Genomic DNA, 27,917 nt, shown 5'->3' with positions numbered 1-27,917 from the left:
ATTTTCTTCCTCGAAGCTTAGCAGAGCTTATCTGAGGAAGATAATAGATGACAGAGGGTGGTGGTTTCATGGTTGTGTTCCTATACTGGTCACAAGCCAGGTGTTGATTTTACTGTTTGTTGGTACGTGCTTGAAAGACTTCGACTGCTATTACTGTTTAACTCTTTTTTTTGTGCAAATAGGGTTGGATTTAGACATGGTGTGTTTGTTTCTTTGTGTTCTTGTAGTGATAGTTTTTTGAGAGGGGGGGGTTGTCGTAGGTGTGTGTGTGTGTGTATTTGTGTGGTGGGGGAGAGAGAAACAGGAATTGCTCTAATTTTCATTCTCGCTATAATATTTATGTAGTGCCTGTTTCAGCTCTCTGTATGTTCCTAGGTTTCTGTTGTCGAACGGCAGTTTGTTTATCATGTCAGGTACGTAGAAGTTTCGGGTGGCTTTGCCGTTGTGATTGTTGTACTTATATGTTATGTAGTTTGTTGACTGTGGTCTTGTTATTTGATATGTTGTTCTGGTTACTCTATAGGTTGGGCTGTATAATGTTTTAACAAGACTGTGTAGTGGCGTAAGTGTTTCACCTTAAATATTTTGTGTTTTGTCCATGCTTCCTGCATAAGAGTGGGTTGTTCCCAGAATATCAGTTTTATCATTTTATCTTGCAACCATTGTAGCCTGTTAAGTCTGTAGTCTGCACAGAATGCGTATGATGTGATTGCATATCTTAAAATGTTTTCACATAATGCTTTATAGATTAGTATTTTTATGTGGGTTGGGGCAATGTCTTTTAATCTGTATAGTTTGCTTGCTATTATCCTAAGCTTGGTATGTAGGTAGTTTGTATGGCTATTCCAACTTTGATCTGCATCGAAGTGAAGTCCAAGGTAGCGTGTTGTTTTCACCTGTGTGATGGTTGTGATTTTAGGTTCTGCACTTTGTGTATAGGAGGATGAATGTTTGATAGTGAGATATTTAATTTCTATGGGCAGGGTTTGGGGGTTTTTGAATATCATTAGCTTTGTTTTTCCAGGGTTTATATATATGCCGTTTTCGGTTACCCAGTTAGTGATTTGATTGATGTCGTGTTGCATATTTTTGTAAGCGATTTTTGCAGTGTTGTGAATGGATACTATGGCAGTGTCGTCTGCATACACCATGTCTAAATCCAACCCTATATAAAAAAAAAAGTTAAACTGTAATAGCAGTCGATACAGTTAAAACACGTAGATAACTAGAGAACATTAAAAAACGAACTCTGGAAAATATACCAACAAAGTTAAGAAACCATTAACACTAATATACACATCATAAATCACCAACATCCAATGCCTACATCCCATACATAAATAGTAGCAACAACACAAATAGTGAAGACAAAATCCCACTCTCTTCATAAAAGCTAACCCAAGCTTCGAAGTAGGTGGGATTAACTTGCCTCACTCATCTACAAGTAATCTTTATAAGCAAATGCAGAAATCTGTATGTATAATCATTCTTTCTCAAACTTAAAAAAAAAAAATAAATAAATAAATAAAATAAAAATAAAATAAAAAAATAAAAAATTACACAAAAAATTCTGTATAATCTTCATTGTTAATATTAGAAGAACATGTGTTGTAAATACATAACATAAAGGCAAAAAAACATTACTAAATTTTTTTAAATTGAAATCCAATGTAGGAATTGCAGCATTTAGTGCTGAACTCTGTAAAATTATAAGGTGCAATGTCACACAAGATGTTTATTTTATGCATAAATATTTTAGCAATCAATAAATATATTATTATTATTATTATTAAAAAATTATTAATCGGGCACCTACATTGAGTTCGAAGACTCATTGCAGGAGAAACAATCTAACCACACAATCTATCATATCTTTCATTGAATCAATTAAGAGACAAAACGCTCACAACTGACTCTGGAAATCCATTCCACTCATTCACCACTCTCCAAGCAAAAATGATTCCACACTTCTACTGACCACACCTTTATTAACTTCCAGGGACGACACCATGTTCTGGTTCCTCTATCCAAATCCTGAAATATTTCCCCTGCATCTATGCTATAAAATCCTTTAAGCAACTTCAATGTTTCTATCATATCCCCTCTTTTTCTGCTATCAACCAACTTGTGCAATCCACATACCTGCAATCTATCCTCATAGAGCATACTCCACACGCTACTCACCATCTTGGTCGCTCGCCTCTGAATCCTCTCCACTGCTTCCAAATCCCCAAGAAATCCAGGGGACCAGACACAGGTCCCCTAATGTGGTCTGGATTACTCCAGATCTGGATTACTGTGACTTCAGCATAGTAATCCAGATGTGGGCGTATTAAAAAAAATTAAAAAAATTATTACCATTACTATTATTATTATTATTATTATTATTTTACAGTTTTCTATTTTTAAAGTGGTTCCAACTCCTGTTTTAAGTTGAAAGTGTTCCCAAGTAACCCTACTTATCACTCCGAAGACAGTAATAAAAAATTCAACGAGATCGGCTAAGAAGAAACCAAATTTTGAAATGTTGAAAAGTGAACAGAGAGGACCGTGGTCAACAACGAGCGAATAACAAAGGACGTCGCCATCTTTTCAATCACGCCATAGCTGCCCGAGGGAAGAAAGCTAAGTCATGAAGTGTATCAAATGCCTGGAGGATTTATCGTCCGCACGAAATAATATAACTTGTACGAAAGGTAGTAGGATTCTACACTTTAAATGTGCCGGCTTTTCAGAAACAACAGGGCAACATAAATATAAATCCGATGTAACACGCGAGGAATGGAAGTGCGTACCCTGTTGGAAGTGTCGCACCTAAAGCAGCCACCTACGACGCAGCCGATTATACCGGAGGCAAAATCAGACGACGATCTGAACAGACAAAAAATGCAGGTGAGTCCTATAATTTCAACTCTTTAAATATACTAATAGAAAACGGTCTAGAGACCATAAAAGCCAGCTTAGTAGACCTTGTGCAAGAACTCTTTAATAAACAAAAACATATAACAAAAAAATCTAGCGAATATGAAGATTTGGTAAAACATAATAATTTAGCAGTGATAGAAGTGTTGAAAACGGTAAAAGATATTAAAATGAGCATTAACGCACTAAATGACAGGCAACACAATTTGATGAAAGAGACATCCGAACTCCGACAAGAACTTCATTCTCTAAAACTACAATACGAACGTTTAAATCAGCAACAACATAAAAAAGATCTTGTCATAAACGGTCTTCCTGAAACGGCACCTACAGAAAACCTGAGACGTAATTTTAAAATTAGGCCATGCAATTGATATCCCCCTACAGCTTAACGACATTCAGACCATAAATCTGATTCATAGGAAGAGCAAAACCAACGCTTGTCACGACCTGCACCAGTCATAATTCGTCTTACGAGCAAGTCCACAAGAGACAATCTCAAAAAAGCCAGCAGGCAGAAAAAAAACAGTTGCCAAGTACTTGAATGCACAACAAGACAACATACCAATCTTCCTATCTGAATATTTAACACCATTCAACCAGAATCTGTCGTACCAAGTAAGGAAGGCAAAAATAGAAAAAAATACCAATTTTTTGGACCAGAGATGCCAAGATAGTCATAAGGAAGTCACAAACGTCAAAGCCGATACAAATTAAAAGTTCATAAGACATAGAAAGGTTGCCACAGTGAAAAAAAAAGCCTCCTAATTAGCTCAAAAAGAAACCCATAATAAAAAAAAGTGTGAACCATCAAGGCAGATGCAATAATACAGGATATATCGGCAATTTCACGTTGATTATATCTTTCAGATCATTCATTTGACCTCCCAAACACCTGCCAATAAATCAATAAGGTTTGTGCCTGCAAGTGTTGCAAGTCTACCTGATCCTACAGGTAGTGCAAGACCAAGGCAACTGATGGTAAAAGTAGTATAAACTCTGATCACTAATCTTAATATTTACCCTTAATGCAAAGCACATCTCCTAGAGGAGATGTATGACGTTTTGTATTAAAGGCAAGGGGGGCCACTACCCAGACCGGTTTCGACCTTTATTGAGGTCTCATTAGTGGGAGCCAGGCTAGAAATACCAAGATTTTAGTAATACAGAGCTCATAAGTATTTTACCAGAAGAAGTTACCATAAGGTGTTTTAACCTTATTAAATAAAAATCTCAGGAGGAGATATAAATGTAGAAAGTATTTTACCTTGGGTATAATAAATGTTAAAGTTACCAAGCTATTTTAAACCTGGTTTTATTCCATTTCCCAAGTAAGCAAACAGACAAACAAGTCAAGTTTGCGCCTGCAAGTGTTGCAAGTCTAGCTGATCCTAAAAGTAGTGCAAGACCAAGGCAACTCATGGTAAAAATGGAGAAAAACCAGGTTTAAAATAGCTTGGTAACTTTTGTTGACAAAAGAAGTACTGAATTGGATTCCGTGAGAGGAAAAACGACCACGATTCCGACCTAAATCATGGTGGATTGATAATATCATCAGATTTGCAGGAGTGACATCCGAAACGAGAGCCATGGACAGACAGTTTTGGAGTAATCTTGGAAAGGCCTTCATCCAGCAGTGGATCAACAATAGCTGATAATGATGATGATGATGTACAATTAAGAATTTAGAACTTCACGGAAGAATCGTTTCAACGGTGCTTTGGTGATCCAATACACGCCAAGAAATAACAGAACCTCTAACGTCGAAACACAAAATCCTGAGTATAAAGAATCTAAGACACTACGTACTATCACTGAGACACTATTTCAATAACGCTTACCTCAATAACAGAAAAACGTACCGCATAACCAGACCAAACACAACTCTCTTCACAACCAGGCGTTATAGAAATGTGTATGGAACAGCAATGAGAGAGCATCTTATACCCACATAACTCAACAACTTGCTATATGATACAAAAAACCTGAGCAGTTACAGAACATTCAATGCCGAACTATGGAAATTGTATCGGCACAATTAGAACTGCAACAGTCACCATACATTTCACATGAAACATATTAACCACAGTAACAAACGCTACGAAAAAGGAAAAAAAGTTCAGTTGATCGTTAACCCCACTTTCTTCAGAAAAGCTAACCGAAGCTTCGAAATCAGTGGATTACTCTGCCTCATCATCATCTTTTACTTCGAATATTAGCATGGAACTCCTTTTTATTAATATAGCATTTCCATTCCTTTACTTGATGTAAGATATACACACTCACACATACTGAAACATACATAATTACTCAAATAACGTTCTTAGGCTTTTATAAAGTATTTTAGTATTTTATTCAGTATTTACTGAATAAAATATAATTAAATTAATATAATATTAAAATTACTAAATGTAATGTAATTATATTATTAGGGAAAATATTATTATCATTAGATATCGTGTAATAATCTTATTATATAATATATGAAAATAGAATGTAATAAAACGGTAATATTAACACAATGTTCGTACAAAATGAATTTACTTGGTACTGTATGGTTGTACGGAAGAGTAGGTAATATATTTTAAATGAAAATGTGAATATAGTGTATAATAACACTTTCTTAAATTATGAAGGGAAAAAATGTGAACCGCAACGAATATTATTAATTAACTCATGTAATTGTGGATTATATATGGTAAATTATCATTGTCATTATATAAACTTTGTACTGAACCAGAAGTAGTAAAATGCAGTATTGTTGTCAAAAAAAAAAAAAAACGTATTAATTCTACTTACTGTAACAGAAAGGTGCTTAGCAATGAAACTTTCTTTATCAAAGTATTTAAAAACGTGTAACTACTCTGAAAAATCAATAAGATTATTATTGATATTTTTATTAAAACATATTATTTTTATTCTTTTACATATATAAAATATACGTATTGTAAAAAATGTTTGTATTACAGTGTTCATTTTGTTTATATACTTTTGTGTACATGTAATTTTTTTGAAGGAGAATAAATGTTAAAAAAGTAATAATTTTCTGCAACGAATTAAATGCACTATGCTGAATAAATTTTTGTAAACATAACAATGATAAAAACTAAACAACAAAATGTCAGCTATTTAGTGTTGATCATTTTATTAACTAAGTTTGTTTTGCGTGTAGGAAAAGTTTCAGTGCCATTAGGGCACATAATTAGACTAATAACACAGTTAATTAGTATTGGGACGTAATAGAAGGACTAATGACTAGATAGACGATACAAAACGTGTATATATATATATATATATATATATATATATATATATATATATATATATATATATATATATATATATATATATATCCAAACCTGTTATTGCCACAAACCTGTTTTGTTATAAACCTAATTTCCTCCTTAAATATTAAGAAGAAAAATCGTAGTCATCTATATCATATCCCAGTATAAACTCATCTTGGAACAGGTATATGTTGTTCTAGTAATTCGTGATAATATATCTTCTAAGTTGAGCATTTATATTTTTAAGAAGATAACACTGCGTGTTTTATCGATAGTAATGAAAATGCATTATTATTATCTTTAGGTTTATAACTTCCTGGATGTTGGGTAATGTCATATTTTTTTAAGCTTTACCTCTTATAAGGTATGGTATTTCATGCTATATATATATATATATATATATATGAGAGATACGATGAAATCTGGGGAGTATTCCAAAGATTATGAATTTACTGATTTTTTTTTAAGTTTAGATTTATTGCTCGTTATGGTTATGTTAACCTCTGTCTCTAAACGTTGGACGGGAGTTAATGAATTTTTGGTATATTGTGGTGCTGACAGAGGTGACTTTATAACTACTGGTTTGTTTGATTGTTCCCACAAATATTACATGGGGACTGAATTTTCCCTTGTATGGCGCATTCAATCACATTTCTGTTGCATTTGGCATCATTTGTTCTCGTAGTATTGAGTTGCATTCTTGTAGTATATCTTGTAGTATTCTTGTAAGTTGAGTTTTTTTTTTCAGAAAGTATTCCATTAGTTGTATAGTTTTATGCAAACTGCTTCGAGTTTTGTTAAAAAAAAATTATGTGCTTTGTGTGTCTTTAAAAAAGTCAAGTGCTAGCGGAAACACAAATAAATTTTTATCCAGAGATGAATTCATTACATTACAAAGTCCTTACTTTCAAGAAATGCGTACTGCATGATGAATATTTTTACATTGATTTCTCTACGTATGTGGATATTTTTCATTGAAAAAACTTTCCTTTTTTTTTTCTAACACCGACAGTGTAGATCTAGCCTTGCAATTGTTAATGTCATCTCTTTTTTTTTTTTTTCTTTTTCGTGTAATGATGTTGCCACTTCAGTGCTTAGGTTTAGTTGTATTTCGCATTTCGGAAGATTGAGGTTAGCAATTTGAGGCCGAGAGTAAATGTGGTGCATTTTGCTACCCCCCCCCCCTCTTGGTCGTATATGATCACATCTAGAGATTATTTTAAAATTAATTTTTGAAATGGCCATATTATCTCTTTTTGTATCATCTAGGAGAAACCAAAGCAGAGTTAAAATTGTGTTTTATTGAGTGCTTCGTTTATTCTTGTCCGTTGTACCTTGAATTTTCCCTTTGTTTTATTATATTGTCATGAGAGATGTTTATTTTAAGATATGTTTCATTGGAATTCGATTCTGTATTTCGTTTATTCTTATTTAGCCTTTGAATTTATGAATATTTGTAAATGATACCATAAATGATCGTCTCTTTTGTATATTTTATTAGCAAATCATCCTTTAACCATGGAAGATAATCCTTATTATCCGAAAGCTTTCTTTTATATACATTGTTTCGATCTATGGAAAGAGTCCAACAATGCTACCGGATTATCGGACTGCGTTTTAAATGCCATGAAAATTTTTCTATCATCATCGGCAGTACCATAATCAGTTACTTTTTAAAAGTGATTTGATTGAATCGGAGTTTTGTTTTTCCAGTGCAATGTGAAGTAGTGATCTGCTAATTTTGCTGATAAAAATCTGTTATTTCTGACACGAGCATTAATGTGGTCAACACTGGATTCTATAATACTTTCATTTATCATTTCTACTCTAGTATGTGATAAATGGTTCCTATTACGTCAAAGTTGTCATAGCAGCCAATGGCGTTCAGATTGTTACTATTAGTATCTCTCTGTAATTTTAAGTTAAGGTTGTTTATTTTTATCATAATAAAACCATTATCGGTTATCACAATCATATTTATCATGTTATATATCATCGTCATAACACATATATAACATTTTGATATTTACCATTTATCATAATATTAATAATTAATATTACCAGTAACTAATTATTAATTATTAATAATACATTTTACCAGTATAATCATTTTTATTATTGCTATTGATCTTGATGATGTTTAATCATTAAATGAAACATACTGAAGTTGCAATAATTACTTTACAGCAATCTCTAGACGAAACAGTTGAAATATTCTCAAACGATCTGTCATGGATTCAATATTTGGCAAACCAGGTATGGATAATTACAAGTAAGGATGTGTGGTTTCATAAGGAATAATAAAATTAAGAAATACTTTGTGTGTGTAGTTTAATAAACCAGCCCATTAAGAACGTGTGGATCTACTTATGCGTAGAACCACACGTTCAAAGTGTGCAGGCCTTCTTAAATCAACGGAATAGGCTAATTGTTCAATGCCTGTATAGTGTGTGTGTGTGTGTGTGTGTGTGTGTGTGTGTGTGTGTGTGTGTGTGTGTGTGTGTGTGTGTGTGTGTGTGTGTGTGTGTGTGTGTGTGTGTGTGTGTGTGTGTGTGTGTGGCCGGATTCAGTTTTGGCTATGAAAAACCCAAACGTTTGGTAGAAAAAACCTTGCCACATTCATATGAGACAGACTAACTCACCTTTCGATGAAAATCCCTGATGAATGTTCTTTCAGTCCCAACTGAAAGGCATTTCCGAAAACGAACTGAGCTATGGAGGGTCGTTATTAAATGTATTAATCTTAAATAGATCGGTACCATAGCCTGAGTTAGATTAATAAATAATTAGGAACGCCAGTTCTAAATACCAAACCCTCATAAATTATATTTTAACATTTTAGTCAACAAAACAGTGGCAGATATTTTAAGTTAAAGATACCAAGCTATTTTAAATATAAACCTGGTTTTTTACTCAATTTCCCAAGTAAGCAAACAGACAAACAAGTCAAGTTTGCGCCTGCAAGTGTTGCAAATCTAGCTGACCCTGCACGTAGTGCAAGTCAAGGCAACTCGTGGTAAAGATAGAATATTTGTGGCAGATATTTTGATATATATACCCTACTTATAAATTATTAAAACATCTCACTGAGTTATCAAAAGATTTACCAAGTTCTTATGGCTCCTATATTAAAAATCCAGAATACTCTGTGTCCACAAACCTCTGTCTCTTGTACTAACAAATACATAAAAAACCAAGCCATAAATACCTTTTCATTAAAATCAAGATTGTGGAAGAGGTGTATCGATGATGTTTTCTTGATCTGGAGGCTGTTCTGGATTCACTCTAAGAATTTTTGAACCAACTGTAAGAAATTTTGGGCCGCATGCGGTCCAAACCTGCATTTTTGGCTGCCCATAAAAAGGTTGACCATGCTTACATGGCATGTGACCCGCATGTGGAGTTATTTAAATAATACATTTTATAATATGAATAATAACTTTAAAATAATTTTATACCTATACTTCGCCCGTGCAAAACATCTTGTTGATTTTCATAAAAATAGTATCGAAATGGGATTATGTTTGAACACTTTTAATGTCGGCATTGATGACATACTAAACCAACTACGGATGGAAGTTTTGGAATCACAGCACAATCAAACATTAAAGAAACGGATTTTCGTTAGAAAATATCCAAACCTTTTATCGATGCTTGCCAAAAAATTTGACGCCCACCTTAATAAGATGTAGGACCACCGTACACCGTGAGTACTGCAGGAATTCAATGGGGTAGGTTTTCCACATCGATAGAACGTATGATACTCTATTTTACGACAGTTCGTAAGTATGATATCCGTACGATAGAGATCAATGAGAATTTTGTACCATTATTCCTGAAGGCATGTAAAAAAGTCCTGAACTGTTGTGGGGGAAGACATCACTTGATCTCACAGTACTCTCAAGTTTATCCACATATGTTCAATAAGGTTGAGGTAAGGACTCTGTCAAGGCGAGTCAAGTGTAGTAAGGCTCATGTCACAAACCAATCAAGTAAGGCAATCAGCCTTATGTCATAAGCACTGTTGCTAAAAGAGACAATGATAATTTCTGTAGAAACATCACAATATAGAAAGCATTGCATTGTCCAGAAAGTTCAGATACCTATCGGAGTTGAATGTTCGTGGCACCACAAACCGATGCCATACAATTGAAAACAGGATCACACCGCCACCTCCAAATTTCGTTGTTGGGCTTACGCACTCTCATAAGACACGTTAACCGGACATTTTCCAACGCACTCCCGTTCATCTGCTTGGCAGAGGACGTAGCGTGATTCATCGCCCCATAGCAGAGCTTTGCAAGCTTATTCATCCCACTGTACATCTTTGCATCACTGAAGACAATGATCCATGTTGATTCGGGCAGGGCGGGACTTGTATTTTGCGATCCTGCCATGTTATGAGCCTCAGTTCTGAATGTCTGTGAAGAATTGCGTTCCAGTCGATGGCCAGATCTTCGCATTCACTGTGCCGCAGACGAATGGCGGTTTTTGCATAATATCCTCCGTAGCACCTTACGGTTACGTTCGATGAGTGTGGATGGTCGTCCATGGTAGCCTTGCAGTTCACATCCTGTGCTTCCATCCGATTGTTGACCTTGGATGGCCCAATTTCTCAAACATTTACCGAACGGATAGGTCTGAAGCATACCTTCTATCACAATGCCAATTTCATACTCCGTAATTTCTCTTCTCGTAAGGATTTTACCAGAACACAGATGCACTGACTTGGAGCATCAGATTCCTCCAGTTCAAAACCGGCTAAAACCACGTGATTCTTCAGATGGTACGATACATCTTCCCCATGAGGGGGTGCCGATTAACTTCTTTCCATGTATATGGAAAAGTTAACGGAAGTTAACCTTATGCGTCATGCCAATATATATATATATATATAACAGACCGAACATCATGCCAATACTATATATATATATATATATATATATATATATATATATATATATATATATATATATATATATATATATATATAGTATTGGCATGATGTTCGGTCTGTTCTTTAACTACACGATTTTCAGCAAAAACTGTACGTTTTTATAATTTTCATTTTCTTTCATTTTCAGATAAAAGTATTCAAGCCTGGCCTCTAATGTCAAACCCAAAATATGTTTTCTTCATCGTAACCGGTTATTTGATTTTTGCTACGAAATTGGGTCGAATGATGATGAAAAATAGAGAAGCATACAACCTAAAGGTGGTCATGTTAATTTATAACTCGGTGCTGGCTGTAATTAGCACTTCTTTTACGATTGAAGTAAGTATTTATATATTTTCAATTAGCTTTTATATAATTCCTAATACTATTGGTAAGGTCTGTTTAGATCCGTTTACATGACGTTTTCCTCCAATATGCTAAGTTGCCGTAAATTCTTTTACAGGTAATTCTAGTCTCCTACTAGAGGAACTCTTTCTAAGCCTTTCCTTTCCCAGTTCTTTCCACAATTAGTCGATGGCTAGCACTGGAAAGCGGGCTTTGCTCACGAGTAAAGCCCACTTTCTGACCTTATAAGATGGGTTGGTCATCCTATAAAGTCAAAAATATCGAACATGTAACTCACACTACTTTAGACAACAATGTATGTTATTAGCCTTATGGACCAACAGATGGCAGGAATTGTTTGCCGTTCTCTCCTCCTCGAAATCCCATTAACAATCTCTGTGTTAAATTATGCGCTATATAACGAAATATACTTAAATACACGCAAATAGTTTCAATTGATAGCTTTTATGTGTCAAAAACACGAAAATAACGCTTTTGTGCACTTTTGCAAAAATTGCATTTTTTCGTGTTTTCTCTTCAAAAACAGCTTGATTTTCTCATTACAGCACACATCGGCTGTTACTCGCTCGGAAATGCTTATATCGATACGTAAATTTTTCTGTAGCTATATGGCTGTGCTAATAAGAAGTTAATCGGGTGATATGCAAATTAATAAAAAAATTACCATTAGTTCGATTTCAACTCCCTCTAACGAAATAATGTCGAAACACCGTATAATTCACTATACTACATATTGCTGTGTTCTTTAAATGTACTGATAAACTTAGGCTTGCTATACTATGATTAGACAAAAGTGGAGACTATCCGCCCGCTAGTCTTCTAACTTGTCTTTTGTTTAATTTTTTATTTATTTATTTATTGATATTTCGTCACTCTCTCTCTCTCTCTCTCTCTCTCTCTCTCTCTCTCTCTCTCCAAATACAAAAGCATGCTCTATTGTACAAATACTTGAAAAAAACAGTGGTTTCGGACATATTCCGTTGAGTTCGTTTTTCTTGCTAATTAATTTAGTTCCTATATAGCCTCTGGCATTTCGAGTCGCTATAACAGCTCTTGGTTTTTTTTTTAATAAGTACAGATTATTTATTATAATAGTGCTTGACAGCTCATTGACTTTTTCGATTCGCATGACTTATGTATAAACGTGTGCTAATATACTCTTATAAATATTACAAAATTTTCGAAATTTTATAACCAAAATTCATTTTGTATTAACGAAAGAACTAACCATGGGGGGGGAGATTTCTGTTTTCTTAACATTCCCATAATATTCCATTACCACCAAAGGAAACTTGAGTCCCAGTTGTAATCTCTGCTGCTCGATTCAATAGAAATTTCAAACCTTAATGAATACTCATTCATTCAGCGTATTTAGTAGAGTATTCAGTATTCAGTACTGACAGTGCGAAATATTCAATGAGTTTCATCATAGGAATTACTAATCCCCAAAGGACTAGTTATATCAACTCTATCTCCATGCATACCATGAGGTTTAAATGAAAATAAAGGTCATCTACACTGGAAATAAAAAAATCGAAACACTTACATTCCTAGCTACATTTCTTGAATCTACATTCTGATATAAATCACTGAAGATCATTTGCTACTTAGCTTTAGAAGAAATTGATCTTCATACCTTTCGCTTGTTGTTCTGATATTAAACTCTCTATCGAATTACAAATATTGAGACAGACTTTCATAAAGTTTACTCAAAGTAGAAAATTGGATATACAAAACTATGTGTATGATTACAACCATTCTTTACAGATGACTCGATAAAAACTCCTTTAATGATAATAGAGTGGCTCGGTGTTCACTATTAAAGTATTCTACAGCATCTCAATTAATATATTATATCTGGTAAAAGCATGTGTTTTCTGTCCTGTTGTTGCGTGTTATGAGGACTACAAAATCCTAGACTTTCCGATACAAAAACTGTGCCATCTTCTTATAAGAGGCACATTTTCAGGCGTCCAAGACGGAATTAAAATAGTCCCAGGAAAATGCAAAGCCTACGAGGCTAATCTATTATTATTAATAATAATAATAATAATAATAATAATGATAATAATAATAATAATATTATTATCATTATTATTATTATTATTATTAAGAAATATTCTGCACCAGGAACACAAACAACTCAGTCAATGCGTACCTCACAATAACAAAAGAAGAAACTATCAATTTACTATAAAATTGCAATTCTTCATATTAACCCTGACAAAGAATTTGAAATAGACGGAATCAGACCAAAAGACATCAAAAAACATTCACTTAACCTAAGTCCAGTTATACTGAAACTGTTAAATAAAATCTTCGAAACAAGGCACATAGCTCAAACATTAAAGACAGCATTAATCACCACTAGCATACATTAATATAGAAAATGAAACATTATGCGTAATTACAGATCCATCGCCAAATTATCTGCAATCAATCAAATCATGGAGCGCATGGTGTATTGCAAACTCTCCCACATACATAGAAAAATCCCAAATCGTCTCAAAAACACAATTTGCTTCTCAAAAAAAATAAATAAATAAATACAATAAAAGAAAGAAATAAAAGAAAGAAAGACACACCAACCCTTCTGGAAGATTTCACAGACCTAATGAACGCTACATTAGTTAAAAACAGAATAGTATTCGTTGTTTTCGTTGACCTAACAAAAGCGTTTGTCAAACTAACACACAAAACCTTCTTGAACAAATGTGCACATAAAGCCGTGTTGAACAAAATAACACAAAATCTTGTTAACCAAACACATATCGGAATCGCTGATCGCCTACTACAGTGGTTTGAAAGCATACGACTGTAGTAGGTATGAAAGAATGAAAAAGAGAAAGAACACGTGTAGTATCAGCGCATAGCAAAGTGGTATCTGTATCACTTGTGGAGTACCACAAGGAGCTGTTCAATCTCCCATTCTGTTTAGCATATACACCCACAATAAGCCATTTTCCCAAAAAAAGTAAAATCCTCCAATATGCAGACGATATGGCCATAGTATCCATTCACAACAACGCAAATATCGCTTATGCAAATATGCAACACGACATCAATCAATCAAATCTCTAACTGGTTAACTGAAAACGGCATATATATCTTGAAAATATTCTCGGAACAAAGAGAACAGCTCCCATTCATACGACAAGCACAGAACACAAAATATTTAAGGAGAAACACTTACACCGCAACACAGTCATGCTAAAACATTACTTCAGTTCAACCTACAAATGAACCAGAACAACATATCAGATAACAAGACCACAGCCAACAAAATACATAACATATAAGTAGAAAAATCACTGCTGTAAAGCCACCCGAAGCTTTTACATACCTAACATGATCAACAAACTGCTGTTCGACGAGGGGCGCCTGTGTCAGCTCTCTGTATGTTCCCAGGTTTCTCTCAAAGGAAAATGTCACAAAAAAATCATTCCTCGTAATCTACATTCCATAATCCCTATATCATTTTTGTATCTTTTCTTTCTAAGCCTTTCCATAGCTTATTTATTACTTTTGAACCCAAAAGACCCAATCTTGGTACAGTAGTCTAGGTTCGGTTGTATCAAGGCCTTGTAAAGAGGTAACAAATATACCTTTTCAGAGTTGCATTTCCAATTTTTCCTATGCGATCCTTGAATTTCAACTTTTTGTCCACCGTTACTCCAAGGTGTCTCTTCAGTTACTCCAAGCGTACTCCTGCTAATATAATACCTTACTGGATATCTCACTACTCCAACGTGCATATCTTTACATTTACTAACATTGCAGCCATGATCGTTTGTCCACACTTCTTGGCTATTCAAGTCATCCTGTAAATGCTGTATATTAGTAATATCTCTGATTGGCCGTCCCTATCTTTGCTCCATCATTATGCAATTCGAGATATCATCAATATATAGATTAGCAAGAATGGTCGAACGACTGATCCCTGGGACATACCTTTGGTCACCTTAAATCTGGTTGATTCGCACTCCCGTCTACTGCTTTCTGTTATCTGTACTTCAGCAACCCCACTTATCCCAGTCAATAGTTTATATTCCAACCCCATATTCTCCATTTTATGCAAGTTCCTTTAATGGGATATTCTCTGGAGTGCCTATGAATATTTCAGAGAAGTTAGTAAGAAATCGCATGTAGAAATGGATCTAGACATTTGATTCCAACAGTACCATGGGATATTCATTCTCTACATCCACTAAGCAGTAATGTTTTATAAACGTTAAGCAAATTGCTCAGACATGACGCCGATTTAATAAACCAATACTGTTTCTTTAGAAGTATAGTTTTTGTCCACCAAATATCCGTATGCGAATTGTTAGTACTTCTCTGAAATATTCATAGATTCTTCAGAGATACTGATTCTCCTATAGTTAGATGAATCTCTCTTTGCACCACCTTTGTGCAATTGGATTATCATACATTCTTTCCAACCATATGGGGTCTTTCCTCAGCTAAGACTCGAATTATACAACATGTCAAAATACCTAGCCACTTCGGCTGAATGTTTTAGGATCTCTAATGTCATGCAGTCCTGTAGAAACCTCCTATCACGAACCTGTATATATTGTATATTCATGCAATGTAGTTTTAGCTCTGCCCCCAATGGTGGAATTATTTCTATTACTTAGCCTATCGAGGCGCTTAACTCTATCTACTTTTTTTCGAGAGGTTGTAGGGTATTCCCTAGAAAAACTGCTGTATGATTTCTGATGTTTCTCCTGGCTGGGTTCCCTAGAATTCTCAGAATGCTTTGATTAGAATATTTTCTTATTCCTATCAAACTTGACTCTCCTTTTGTTTTTTTTTGGGAAAATGTTCATCCCCCAGTATCATATCTAGGTCGTCCCCCAGGCATATTAAGCTATCGCTCGTTAACATGTACAATTTCAATCTGTCGGAGTGTACAGTTAATACCTTCATCAGATTTTCTACATCCTGAATCTTGAAGTTTACTGAGGATAATTCCTACAATATCATAGACGGACAAAAAGGCATCTTTTCCGTCTATGATCTTGTAGGAATTATCCTAGTTCTACACAGGAATTATCCTCTGTAGAACTTCAGTTCTACATGCCTACAAAGAGTCCCGGTTTGATACCTTGCCATCAGTTAACTGAAATTGCGTGTTTCAGAGTTTTGTTAAATCTTTCACACATCCCATTTCCTTGAGGATGATAGGGTGTAGCAAACACTTTCTTTATCTTTAACAGTTTACAAAGCTGCAGCATTATTTCTGCAGTAAAATTAGCACCTTGGTCAGATAAGAGTATTTGAGGTTCCATATCTCGATCTTGTTAGTTTGAAGAATTTCTTTGCCACAGTTTTTGCAGTTTGATCTTTCATGGGTGTCGTTTCTGGAAATCGTTATAACATGTCAATTGCCATGAGGATGAATTTATTTCCTTTCGTAGTTGTGGGCAAGGGTCTGATTATATCTATGGCAACAGCTTGAAATGGTCTTACAAAAACAGGAAAAGCTTGTAAAGATGCTTTACCTCTAAAGATGGATCTGGTCTGCACAAGTGACAGAAGTTTACATACAAGCTAATGTCACTTCTCATTTCCTTCCTAAATTACTTGTCTCTAATTCTGTGCCAGGTCCTTTCAAATCCTGTAGGCTTCATTATGGTTGGGAACAGAATTTTTTCTTTCGATTCACCCTCATTTTTTGTCTGGATAGAAGCAATCCATCTTCATCTATATGGACCTTTTGAAGGAAAGAGAATTCTTCAGGGACTTATTCACCTCCTCTAACCCTTTCATATATACCTTTCCAGACTGGATCTTTCTTCTGGACCTCTTTAAGAATATTTTCTTATGAGGAGTATTTCCCAGTTTGGCAGTTAGGTGGTTTACTCGTGATTTTGTCCATTTCTCCTATCTTCTTTTGAAACTCAGCTTCAGTTTCGTATCAGCAAGGATTTTCTTCCGTCTTTGATTCCAAAAATCTTGACAGAGAGTCTGCCACATAATTTTTCTTAACAGGGAAATACTTCATGTCAATGTCATATTCTTGCAGTTCCAGGTTCCGTCTAATTATGCGCTGGTTTTTTTCATAGAAGACAGAAAGGAAAGTGGTTGGTGGGCAGACCTGAGAATGATATGTTATACCAATAACAAATACCTAAACTTTCTCAGAGAGTAGATAATTACCAGTGCCTCCTTTTCTAGGATAGAGTTATTTACTTGTGAAGAAGAAAGCTTTCTGCTAATGAAAACAAATGGTTTAAAGTTGTCTCCTTTCTGCGCAGAAGCTATACGGTTATTAGAAGCATGAGTGGAGAGAAAAAACGTTTCTACAATTTCGGATAGATCAAAACAGGTGATTTCGTTACGGCAAGGTTTAATAAATCATATACGTTCTGCTTCATATCTCCGCTTTTAAGTTTAATTCCCTTTTTTTTGTTGTTAATCTTACCAAGGATCTATCAAGTCTGAACAGTTAGGTATGAATTTTCTATAAAAAGTTACCATGCCGATGTATCGGCGAACCTGTTTCACAGTCATCTTTGCAGCAAGTATGGCACTTATGTTAGTTCGGGTGGGGATTATTCACCCGAATTCGGGTGGGATGAGTCTGTGACCTAAATATTCTGCAAATATTTAGGTCACAGACTTCAGAAAGAATTGACATTTAGAACATTTTAAGGATAGTTAATTCTCATATAATCTGAAAAAGAGACATTTTAACAAAGTTTCCTTATGAGATGTTAGGTCCTTGGAGTACACACTAGTAGGTCATTTTGAAAGCGAATTACTCCTCTACCTAACATATCCGATAGGACAGAATTCATCAAGGATTGAAATGACATGGCTGAATTTATAGCCCCTTGAGGAAGTATTTGATATTTATGCCATCTGGGAGCGAAGTCATAATATTTCCTATCTTCCTTTCTCAAAGGAATCTGATAGTAACTAGAGTTTAGATATAGCTTTGAGAAATACTCTGCACTTTCCAAGAGCCAATTAACAATTCCTCAATCTTAAACAGAGGGAAATCAATGAGTTTGGTCACCTTGTTCACCTCCCTCATATACAAGACAAATCTTATGCTTCCATTTTTCTATTAAAACGAAAGGACTATTCCATTTAGAATTTGACTTCTTTATGATTCCTGCACTCTCATACTCTTGTAATAACCTATAGACAGTGGGGTAGCTAGAGCCTTTGCCACCCGTGGCTGTCCTTGAGTTTGTCGCCCCTCTCAATACAAACCGAAAAATACTACAAAAAGTCAAAACAACGTATAGGGAAATAAATTAAAACACTAGATTTATCTTTGAAGTAAAACTTTAATTTCAACATTCTAAAATGTTATTTTTCTTGCTTTTCTGTTAGCAAAATCGTCGATGACATTGCCGAAGTCTATTTCATAATGATGTAGGTGATTCTTAGTATATTTTATTTAGAAAAACTCCTCTCACAACTAGCTATATACTTACAGCAATTGTGAGGAAAATTCACAGTAGTATTACAATATTTGGAAATGAGTTCTCGAGCTGTATTTTAGAATAAAAGTTCAAAAAGGTTCAAAGTGCCGCCCGGGAAGGACTACCTCTCCGCCCCTCCTTAGCTACGCCTCTGCCTCTAGAGTTTTTCCATGTGCTTCATTGGTGTCTGATACTGCTTCACATGGATTGGTGACTGGGTGATAATTTGCACGGAACGTTCAACCGTGTCAGTGCAGGACATGTATGCAATATCTTCAGTGAAGATATTTGGAAACAGCTGAAAGGTGGAATCAAAGAAATCATTAGTTAACCTCCTTTCATCAGATGAATTTGCCAATTTTGTAGCAGCATTTAGTAGATCATCTGTGATTTTTAAATTTCTTTTCCTTCACCCTTGTTTATAGTCTAAATTTCTACTGCCTTACCCTGCTCAACTTCAGAGTATGATTTACATGATTGGAACGTTTGAGCAGACATCTTATTTGGGTTGTATTCTATTCCTCAAAGGGAAATTGTGCCATCCATGAAGTTACAGATAAACTGATATTGTTTTAAGAATCAAGGCGAGAATTTCCTGAATTTGGGTTTGAAGTTTCAGGAAGAACAATTAGATCATGAGAAATGCTTTAGGGAATACATGGAATGTTAAGCAACACATTTATCTTCTTTGTAGAAGAAATTTCTTTTTCAGATATTCCTATCAGTTTCAATAGGATAATTCAGTCTAACAATATCATCAGAAATCAGGCGCTTAATTTCACAAATGAAAATAATGTTCTCATGAAAATTAGAACATTATTTTGCAATAAAGACCTAAACATGGAAGGCAGATACCGAATGCTGAAATGCTACGTGTGGTCTATTCTGCTCTATGGAGATGAAACATGGACATTGAAGGCGACAACCATCAAGAAAATTGAAGACCTTGAGATGTGACTATACAGAATGCTGAAGATATCATGGATAGAAAAAATTACCAATGAAGATGTCTTAAAATCCATTGGCAAAGCTAAAGATCTTCCACAAATAATCAAGAAACGAAAAACATCATATCTTGGCCACATCATGAGAAACAGCAATTACCATTTCTACAAACCATTTTGGTAGGAAGAATTGATGGCAAACTAGAGGAAGAAAAAGAATATCATGGTTTGACAACATCAAGACGTGGACAGGAAATAGCAGCGCACAACTGCTCCGATTAACGCAAGAACGCACTTTGTTCACCAAGATGGTCGCTGACCTTCGATAGAAGATAGCACCATAAGAAGAAGAAGAATTTCATAAAATATGTGCTGCTGTATCTAGATGAATCTCACAAGGCACATCCTTAATCAGACCATGTATCACTGTCAAAGGTTTATTATTTCTACTCTGTGTTACTGAGACAATATTGAGCAGATTTTGTGACTCACAAACAAACCCATTATGTTGAGTATTTGATGGTTTAGAGTCCACAGTCAGTAGATATGTGTCATATCTCACTACCTCTTTCGAAGTTTTTCTAGACTTATAATTTCTTTCTTTAGGACAGTCTCTAGACAGATTTCCCATTTCATTATAGTTATAACATTTAGACGGCACTCTTTCTTTCGTTACTTCCATACTTATAGTTTCACTAGCCCATTTATCCAATGACAAGAGTCGGTATTTAATTTTGGTTCCTCTAACATTTTGAACTGCCCTACTAATATTGGTCTTTGTGGTTTCTCTACTACTTTCCCAATGTAATCCTTTAGTGATTCTACTCATAAAATCTGTTGATTAATTTTTTAATTAACATCTAAATTAACAACTCTGTCGCGATCAAAATCTACAACACATTTCTTACTATTTCCTTCAATTTTGTTGACTTACTTTTCTGAATATCATTTTCACTTTACAGAAGTTCATGTGACTTGCAGTGATACTACTTTGTTCTAAAGCATCATTTTTTTGGGAATTGGAGACTGATGGATGTCTCCAAGTCTTTCTTTCCTTTCTATAAGAAGTTGATAACATTCAGCTAGGTTCTTAATCTTTTTCTTGTAGGCTACATCTTCAAGCCTGCTGTGAATCATCTTAACCTATTCCAAATAATATTTCAAAACGGTTTCTATTCTGTGCTGAACGCATTTATGCAATTTCCATAAATTAAGGCTTACACCACTTACATTGAAATATTCTGCTGTTAATGTACTTATAAATTTAGTATAATCTATTATATCTCGTAAGATAGGCAAAATATTTAAGAATATCTTAGCCTTATCCACTAATTTATTTTTAAGAATTGCCAGTAAGTGAAAATCTAACCATTTTTCTATCTCCTTAAGTTTTTCGAAAAATTAAAATAGGACTCTACATTTTCATGGTCTTCTCCTGAAAATCAGAATCACATGATTAGGATTTCCAATTCTAAAGAACTCTCTGTCTTCCATTATATTAGTATCTACCAAAGTATCACAATCACCTTCAGTATCTATATTTACTTAAAGCACCTTTTACACAATACACTGATACTGATGACAAAACGATCCCAATCCAATATTATTTTTGCTCTCTATGTTTAATAGACTTTATCACGTCTACTGCGCATTTTTTTAAATTGCTGTTATTTCGCACAACACCGCTTTGTCTGGTTTGTCCTTAATATTTTGTGAAATCTGACTGCGTTATCTAACGTCTGCGTTAACTATCGACTGCCGCTATTTATTTACTTGTATTATATCTTATGTTCCTACATTCGATAATCTAACAAATTTATTTGTTTTCAACTGCACCAGTTAGACCAGCGTTTCCCAAATTATGTTCTGCGGAACACCAGTGTTCTTCGGAAAGTAAATAACTGTTCTGTGAAAAATTATTAAACCTGATATGAGTTTGGAATGGTTTTGAATGATGCGACAAGTTCAAACATGTCTGAAAATCAAGTGCTCCTCACTTTGCATGTGGAGTGTGCTATTAAGACCAGGGAGCGCTGACCTTGACTCAGCCGCTCTCGGTTGACGACATCTCTGAGCTCGAGTGAAGTACGGATATATATATATATATCCGATCCCGTTCTTTCTGATTCAGGATTAGTTCTATGTTTCTTCCCTTAAAGTTGAATCACAATCTAGTCCTGCCAGCAATGCATACCCAATCTGAAGATAATGCATACCTTGAGTAAGCTTATATCAATATTAATTTACATTATCTAGCACAATACTCTTTTTACACTTATTCTTACGATAATTAACTATACACCATTTTGATTAAGATACACCAACAGTGTGCGTATTTCGATATTACTCACACAATCTTATTCTATGTATACACAGATTACATTTGTACTTTCTAGCTCCGAAATATCACATATATTTCTTACAATTCTCGTTCAGCACTGCCATTTTACATGAACCTTTTGTTCACATGAAAGTGCTCCTTTTTGTCTTTCTTTCCTTCTGGCTCGTTTTGTGATTTCCTGGGAAATATTTTTCTTTGGCAATGGTTACAATGTGCAGCTCTTTCCTAGCGAGACGTCCCGAATCGACATAATACTTCTCTTTGTGGCGGACACAGGTAAAAGATTGAGAAACCTAAGACCTACGACGCTTCTCACTCGATTACCGACACCGTACTTCAAGTGGCGGTGGACACAGACAAGAGAAGAGTTAGAAAACTGAGACTCAGTCTTTTTCGACGTTTCGCCTTATACAGGCCCCGATTTCTGTTGTATACGCATGTGCGCGTCTCTCGAACTTCCATATATGGTAATTTATTGATATCCGAACATTATGACGCCTTACTTCGTGCGTCCTTTTGAAATTGGCATATAGACATGAACATATGCCAATAAAGACGTCATGCGCCACATTATTTTAACAAAAGCTCATGGTTAAATTATTACAAATACAAGATTATTACAGACAAAGTTGACATTTCTTTAAGTGCAGTCTGCTTAAAAAACATGTAGAAACGAACATGATAAGTTTCATAGTCACATATTATGGGAGATTTTACAGTGACACCTTCTAACCCTTTGATCAAATCTAAATCTTTTTGTCCTGAGTTGTTTTTCGCATGCTGCTTCATGCCAAATTAGCTTTTGGTTTTGTAGAGTTTTCTCTGCTACTCAATCACATTCAGATGATTACTCATTTAGTACCCATAAAGATAGATTGGCGATAGATTTCTTTCACCCCAGCACTTGATCTGCCTGGTCTGTAGAACACCAAACTATCTATCATTCTCTTTGCCTCAATTTACACCAAGTCGTCTCACGCTCGCTGCCGAAAGGGATATTATTACCAGATTAAATGGACTAATCTAAAGTCATATAATATCATTAGTAATTCTCCTCCTCCTCTACTATGTCTTCTGTCATTCCTAAGAATACGGTTCCACTAGATTCTAGTTACAGCGTTCAACTCTCAAAGCCAAGTTTCACTAATACCAGAACTCTTAGGCTAAAACACATTAACCACGGTAACAAACTCTACAGCTTGTTTTTGATACTGCTGAACCTTTTGTATATATATATATATATATATATATATATATATAAATAAATAACAAGTTACCTCTTGGATTTTTCTTATACTTAAATACAGATGGGATGAATTACGCTTTGGGTTCGGACATTCTGCTTGATCAAGTTGGGAAAGTTACTCTTTTTCACTCCTCAGACACAATCAAAATTCCCTAACCCAAAGCTTAATCTGTCCCTTAGGCAGAATCATAACCATGCTCGCTGGTATTCATATCACTATTAAGTCTTCACATCCTTTTGAACTTAAATACACCCAAATCATCGGCGTTCTTTCCAAGATGATTTATTTTCCTTGACATGAAAAATATTCAAGAATTTCAACTAGAAGCCAGTCCTTTTAATTATATTGCAAAACTATAACAAGAGCAATCCCTATATCTGTCATCTGAGTATCAAGGAAAACTCAACAAATCTGTACTTCCAGAAACGTCCTCCATAAGCTACTCAATGCATCAGATATTTCTCTTCATTTTAAAACAGCTATCTTTATTAAAATTTATAAAAGTGGCAAGAAGAATGTCCATGAAAAACTACTTGCCAAACTCTAATCTCCCCTACATTGGAAAATATAATGGAGAGAATTGTAAATAACATTCGTCAAGCCTATTTTTGAAAATAATCAAATAAAAATATCAAAACAATACGTTTTTTACTAATGAAAGAATAGAAGCGATTTAATCAAGTAATAAAGTAATGAAATAACAAACAAGAAATACTCTTTCGTATGGAGTTAACTTAATGGACTCATCCTTTAGTTAACTAAAGGTTAACAAAAGCGTTTGATACATTTCATCATGTTATTCTAATTATGAAACTAATTTTGGAAAATTGCTTTGGAAAGCAATATAAAACCAGAAGAACTAGCAATAAGATGGTTGAAAGTCTAGACTTCAGTCCACATCTATTACTAAATTTACCACGAAACTGACGGCACCAATGTAAGATAAAAATGCTACCGTGGTTGCTTTATTTCACCGCTAAAACCACTAAGTCCATTTTAGACGGTATTCCAATCTACGTGTTTCTATCCGAAGGGTATCCTCAATATTTACTGACTCAATATTATTTCAAGTAGTGCTTTACAGCACTATTTGAAATAATAATTCAGAGCTACAGGAGAATCAAGTTACGAGGTTTGAGTATATAATAATAATAATAATAATAATAAAAATATAAAAAAAAAACATGCATTTTCCGGGGACTTCAAAAACAGCAATGTAGAAGCAGTGAGATATTATATGCTTTGATACGATTCCGGTGAATTCATCTGATTTCAGTTTCCTTTATAAGGAAACTGAAAATAGATGAAACACCCCAGAAATCAAATCATATGATAAGATTAAATGAAACTGGATTGTAAGATTGTAAGCTAACTACTACGTGGTATCCTGAAAACAAAAGGTACCCAAGTAGCTTCAGGGGTTTCAGTTAGAATCGTGATTGTAATACTGTCACCTGTGTTTCTTTTAATTATAAAAGAAATATATATATATATATATATATATTATAATGACAAATTAATATGTTATGAGTAAAAAAAAAAAAAGATTAGAGATGAGTTTAAGTGTAAAAGGAATAAAAGTGGTGTTATGCAATTTGAATTAACGTCAGAGTAGTGAGGCCATGAATGTTATATGTTACTTATTTCTTTTATCGTGTTTGGATTACGACGAACTCAAGTGCCACTGGGGAAAACTGTCACCTGTATATTAAGAAAATCTAACCTACCTTTTAGTGAGAAATGATTATAAGAGATGAAGATATTATTTCTTTATTATTTGTTCAGTCACTTCATTTTTTTTTTTTTTTTTTTTTTTTTTTTTTTTGGTCATCGATGTGACGGAGGGAAAAAAAGAAATAACACAGTGCAATATCACATTCTGACGAACTCACAAAGTGAGCTAGCCGGTCTCGTGTACAGGTGTCAAGGTTTTTATGCTGAGTTTCCGAGAGGGTTGCTGGTCGCTTGGGGCATAACTCGAAATAGTCAATACGTTAACTCAGGTTGTTGAATATTCGAGAAGTATTTGATGTTGTTGAAGGTATAGCAGAAGTTCTGTTAGTTTGCAAGCTCTGTGTTTCTCTTAGTTTGATACAAATGTTAAGATTGCATGTTTTAATAATGTACACACGCATAGTTATACCATTGTTAAAGGTGCATTTTTTTCATTTGTTACAATATTTCTTTTCTTTAACACGATAGTCAGTATGATTACAATGAATGAAACCAAATTCGTATTTAATAATTTTTTTTTATTTTGTTTACATTTTTAGTTATATAAATCAAAAATATGAAGCTTACACGTTACTTGTTAATGTTGCAGTAAGTAACAATGGTTTGTATTTTACTTCTTAGGGTTTCTATGTATTATCCTTCGTTAACTATCGAGAAATGTTTTGTTTACCACTTGAATGGAAATACCCATTAGGTATGGAAAGGGTAAGAAATCAATGTTTGTATATCAATTAACGCATTGATTATACTGTATTGGAATCTCGCTTATTATTTACGAATAAATTAAGGATACCTACACACACACACACACACACACACACACACACACACACACACACACACACACACACACACACACACACACACACACACACACACACACAAAGTTTCCCATTTGTAGCACATTATCCTATTGAAGTACTATTACTTCAATTAGGTCTAACATCCCCTTCAATAACAGATACTCGACTGAAGATAAGTCAGCCTATCTCACACGGAGGTGAAAGTGATTTCCTTACTAAAACTAAGGATTTTCCAATACAAAACAGATAAAGCTGTCAGAAGAACACTCTCAGTTAACGTACACCCTGTATCCAAAAAAAACCCCGAACTTTTCAAAAATAGAAGAACCTAGTGGTGCCACCTGTTGTATCCTTTTGTTGTCGAAAGCGGCAACCTTCATTCGTGTTGTATCAATGTTTATGACATTTGTTTCAATAGAAGCCGAGTTATAGTGCCAAGAGTGACAGTGTGTTTTGACGAACGGTGGCAAAATGAGTTTCAAACAGTGAGCTGCGATTGACTTTTGTGATAAACTTGGTAAACGTTTTACCGAAACGCATCAAATGTTTCAAAAAGCATATGGTGATGAATGCTTATCCCGCACTCAAGTTTACGCGGGGTTTAAGCGATTTCAAAGTGGTCGTGAGACGCTTGAGGACGACGAAAAGCCAGGCTGTCCAAAAACTGGACTGAGTGAAGTTAACATCCAAACAGTGTGTGATTTCATCAAAGAAAACCCGAAATAGTCTGTGAAATTGATTGAAGATGAATTGGGGATTCCAAAATCTACTTTGCACAACATTTTGATCGAGAGTTTGGGCCTTTGTAAATTGAATTCACGATTTGATCCCCCACAAGTTGACCGACGACAAAAAAATGTACCGAATTGAACACTGAAACCACCTCATTAAGGATTCAAACACTGCAACCTCGTAAGGACTCAAACTTCCTTGAAACGATCGTTACTGGTACCGAAAGGTGGTGTTTTGAGTATGAGCATGAAACAAAGTGCTAGAGTGCTGAGTGGAGACCACGAGAAGAGGGGCATCCGAGAAAAAGTCGCTTGGAGAAGTCAAAAGTAAAGACAATGCTGATTTGTTTCTATGATTCCAAGGGCATTATCCACAAAGAATTCATTCCGCCTGGCCAAACGGTCAATGTTGAGTTTTATTTCAAAGTTTTAAAGCAATTGGTAGCGAGAATTCGTCACGTACGGCTTCAATATCGAGACGACTGACCGTTCGTCAAAATACACTGCCACTCTTGGCACTATCACTCGGCTTCTAATGAAACAAATGTCATAAAAAGTTGACACAACATTAATGAAAGTTGCCCCTTTCGACAACAAAAAGATACAATAGCGCCAATAGTTTCTTCTATTTTCGAAAAATTCAGTTTCTTTTTGGACAGAGTGTGCAGTACACTGACTTCGTAGCCAGTGCACTGCACCCTTTTTTTCAAACATTTCACAGCTTTTTCAAAGTTTTGAAATTCATGCAAATGTTGTTTTCATCATTTGGTATCATGTAAATGAATAATGGGACTGACTATTAAGTTCATTAATGTTTTTCTTTATGTATTTTCTCTTCCAATGACGAGTATTATTTGATATATGCATGTTGATTCACTTGATTTTATCAGCAAAATACGATTTTTTTTTTCTACAGCAATCTTTTTAAGAGTTTTAATAATGTGCTGGTTTTAAATATCTAATGTCCCTCTGTAAAATAACCAAATTCTAACAGTATTGTTACTTTTCAGGTGAAATCTTCTCCAATAAAATTCTGGCTATTAATTTAATAACCAATTCCTTTTGCTTCCAAGAGTTGACAGTTTCTTGAAATATTTGAGGGCTTGCATGAACAAATAAGACCTTTAATTCACTGAGTGGATTTTCAAAAAAAATCTCTGATTA

The sequence above is a fragment of the Typopeltis vanoorti genome, chromosome 24 (genome assembly GCF_054136105.1).
Source record: "Typopeltis vanoorti isolate ZY-2024b chromosome 24, IOZ_Tvanoo_1.0, whole genome shotgun sequence".
NCBI lineage: Eukaryota > Metazoa > Arthropoda > Arachnida > Uropygi > Thelyphonidae > Typopeltis > Typopeltis vanoorti.
This window is presented reverse-complemented; position numbering follows the sequence as displayed.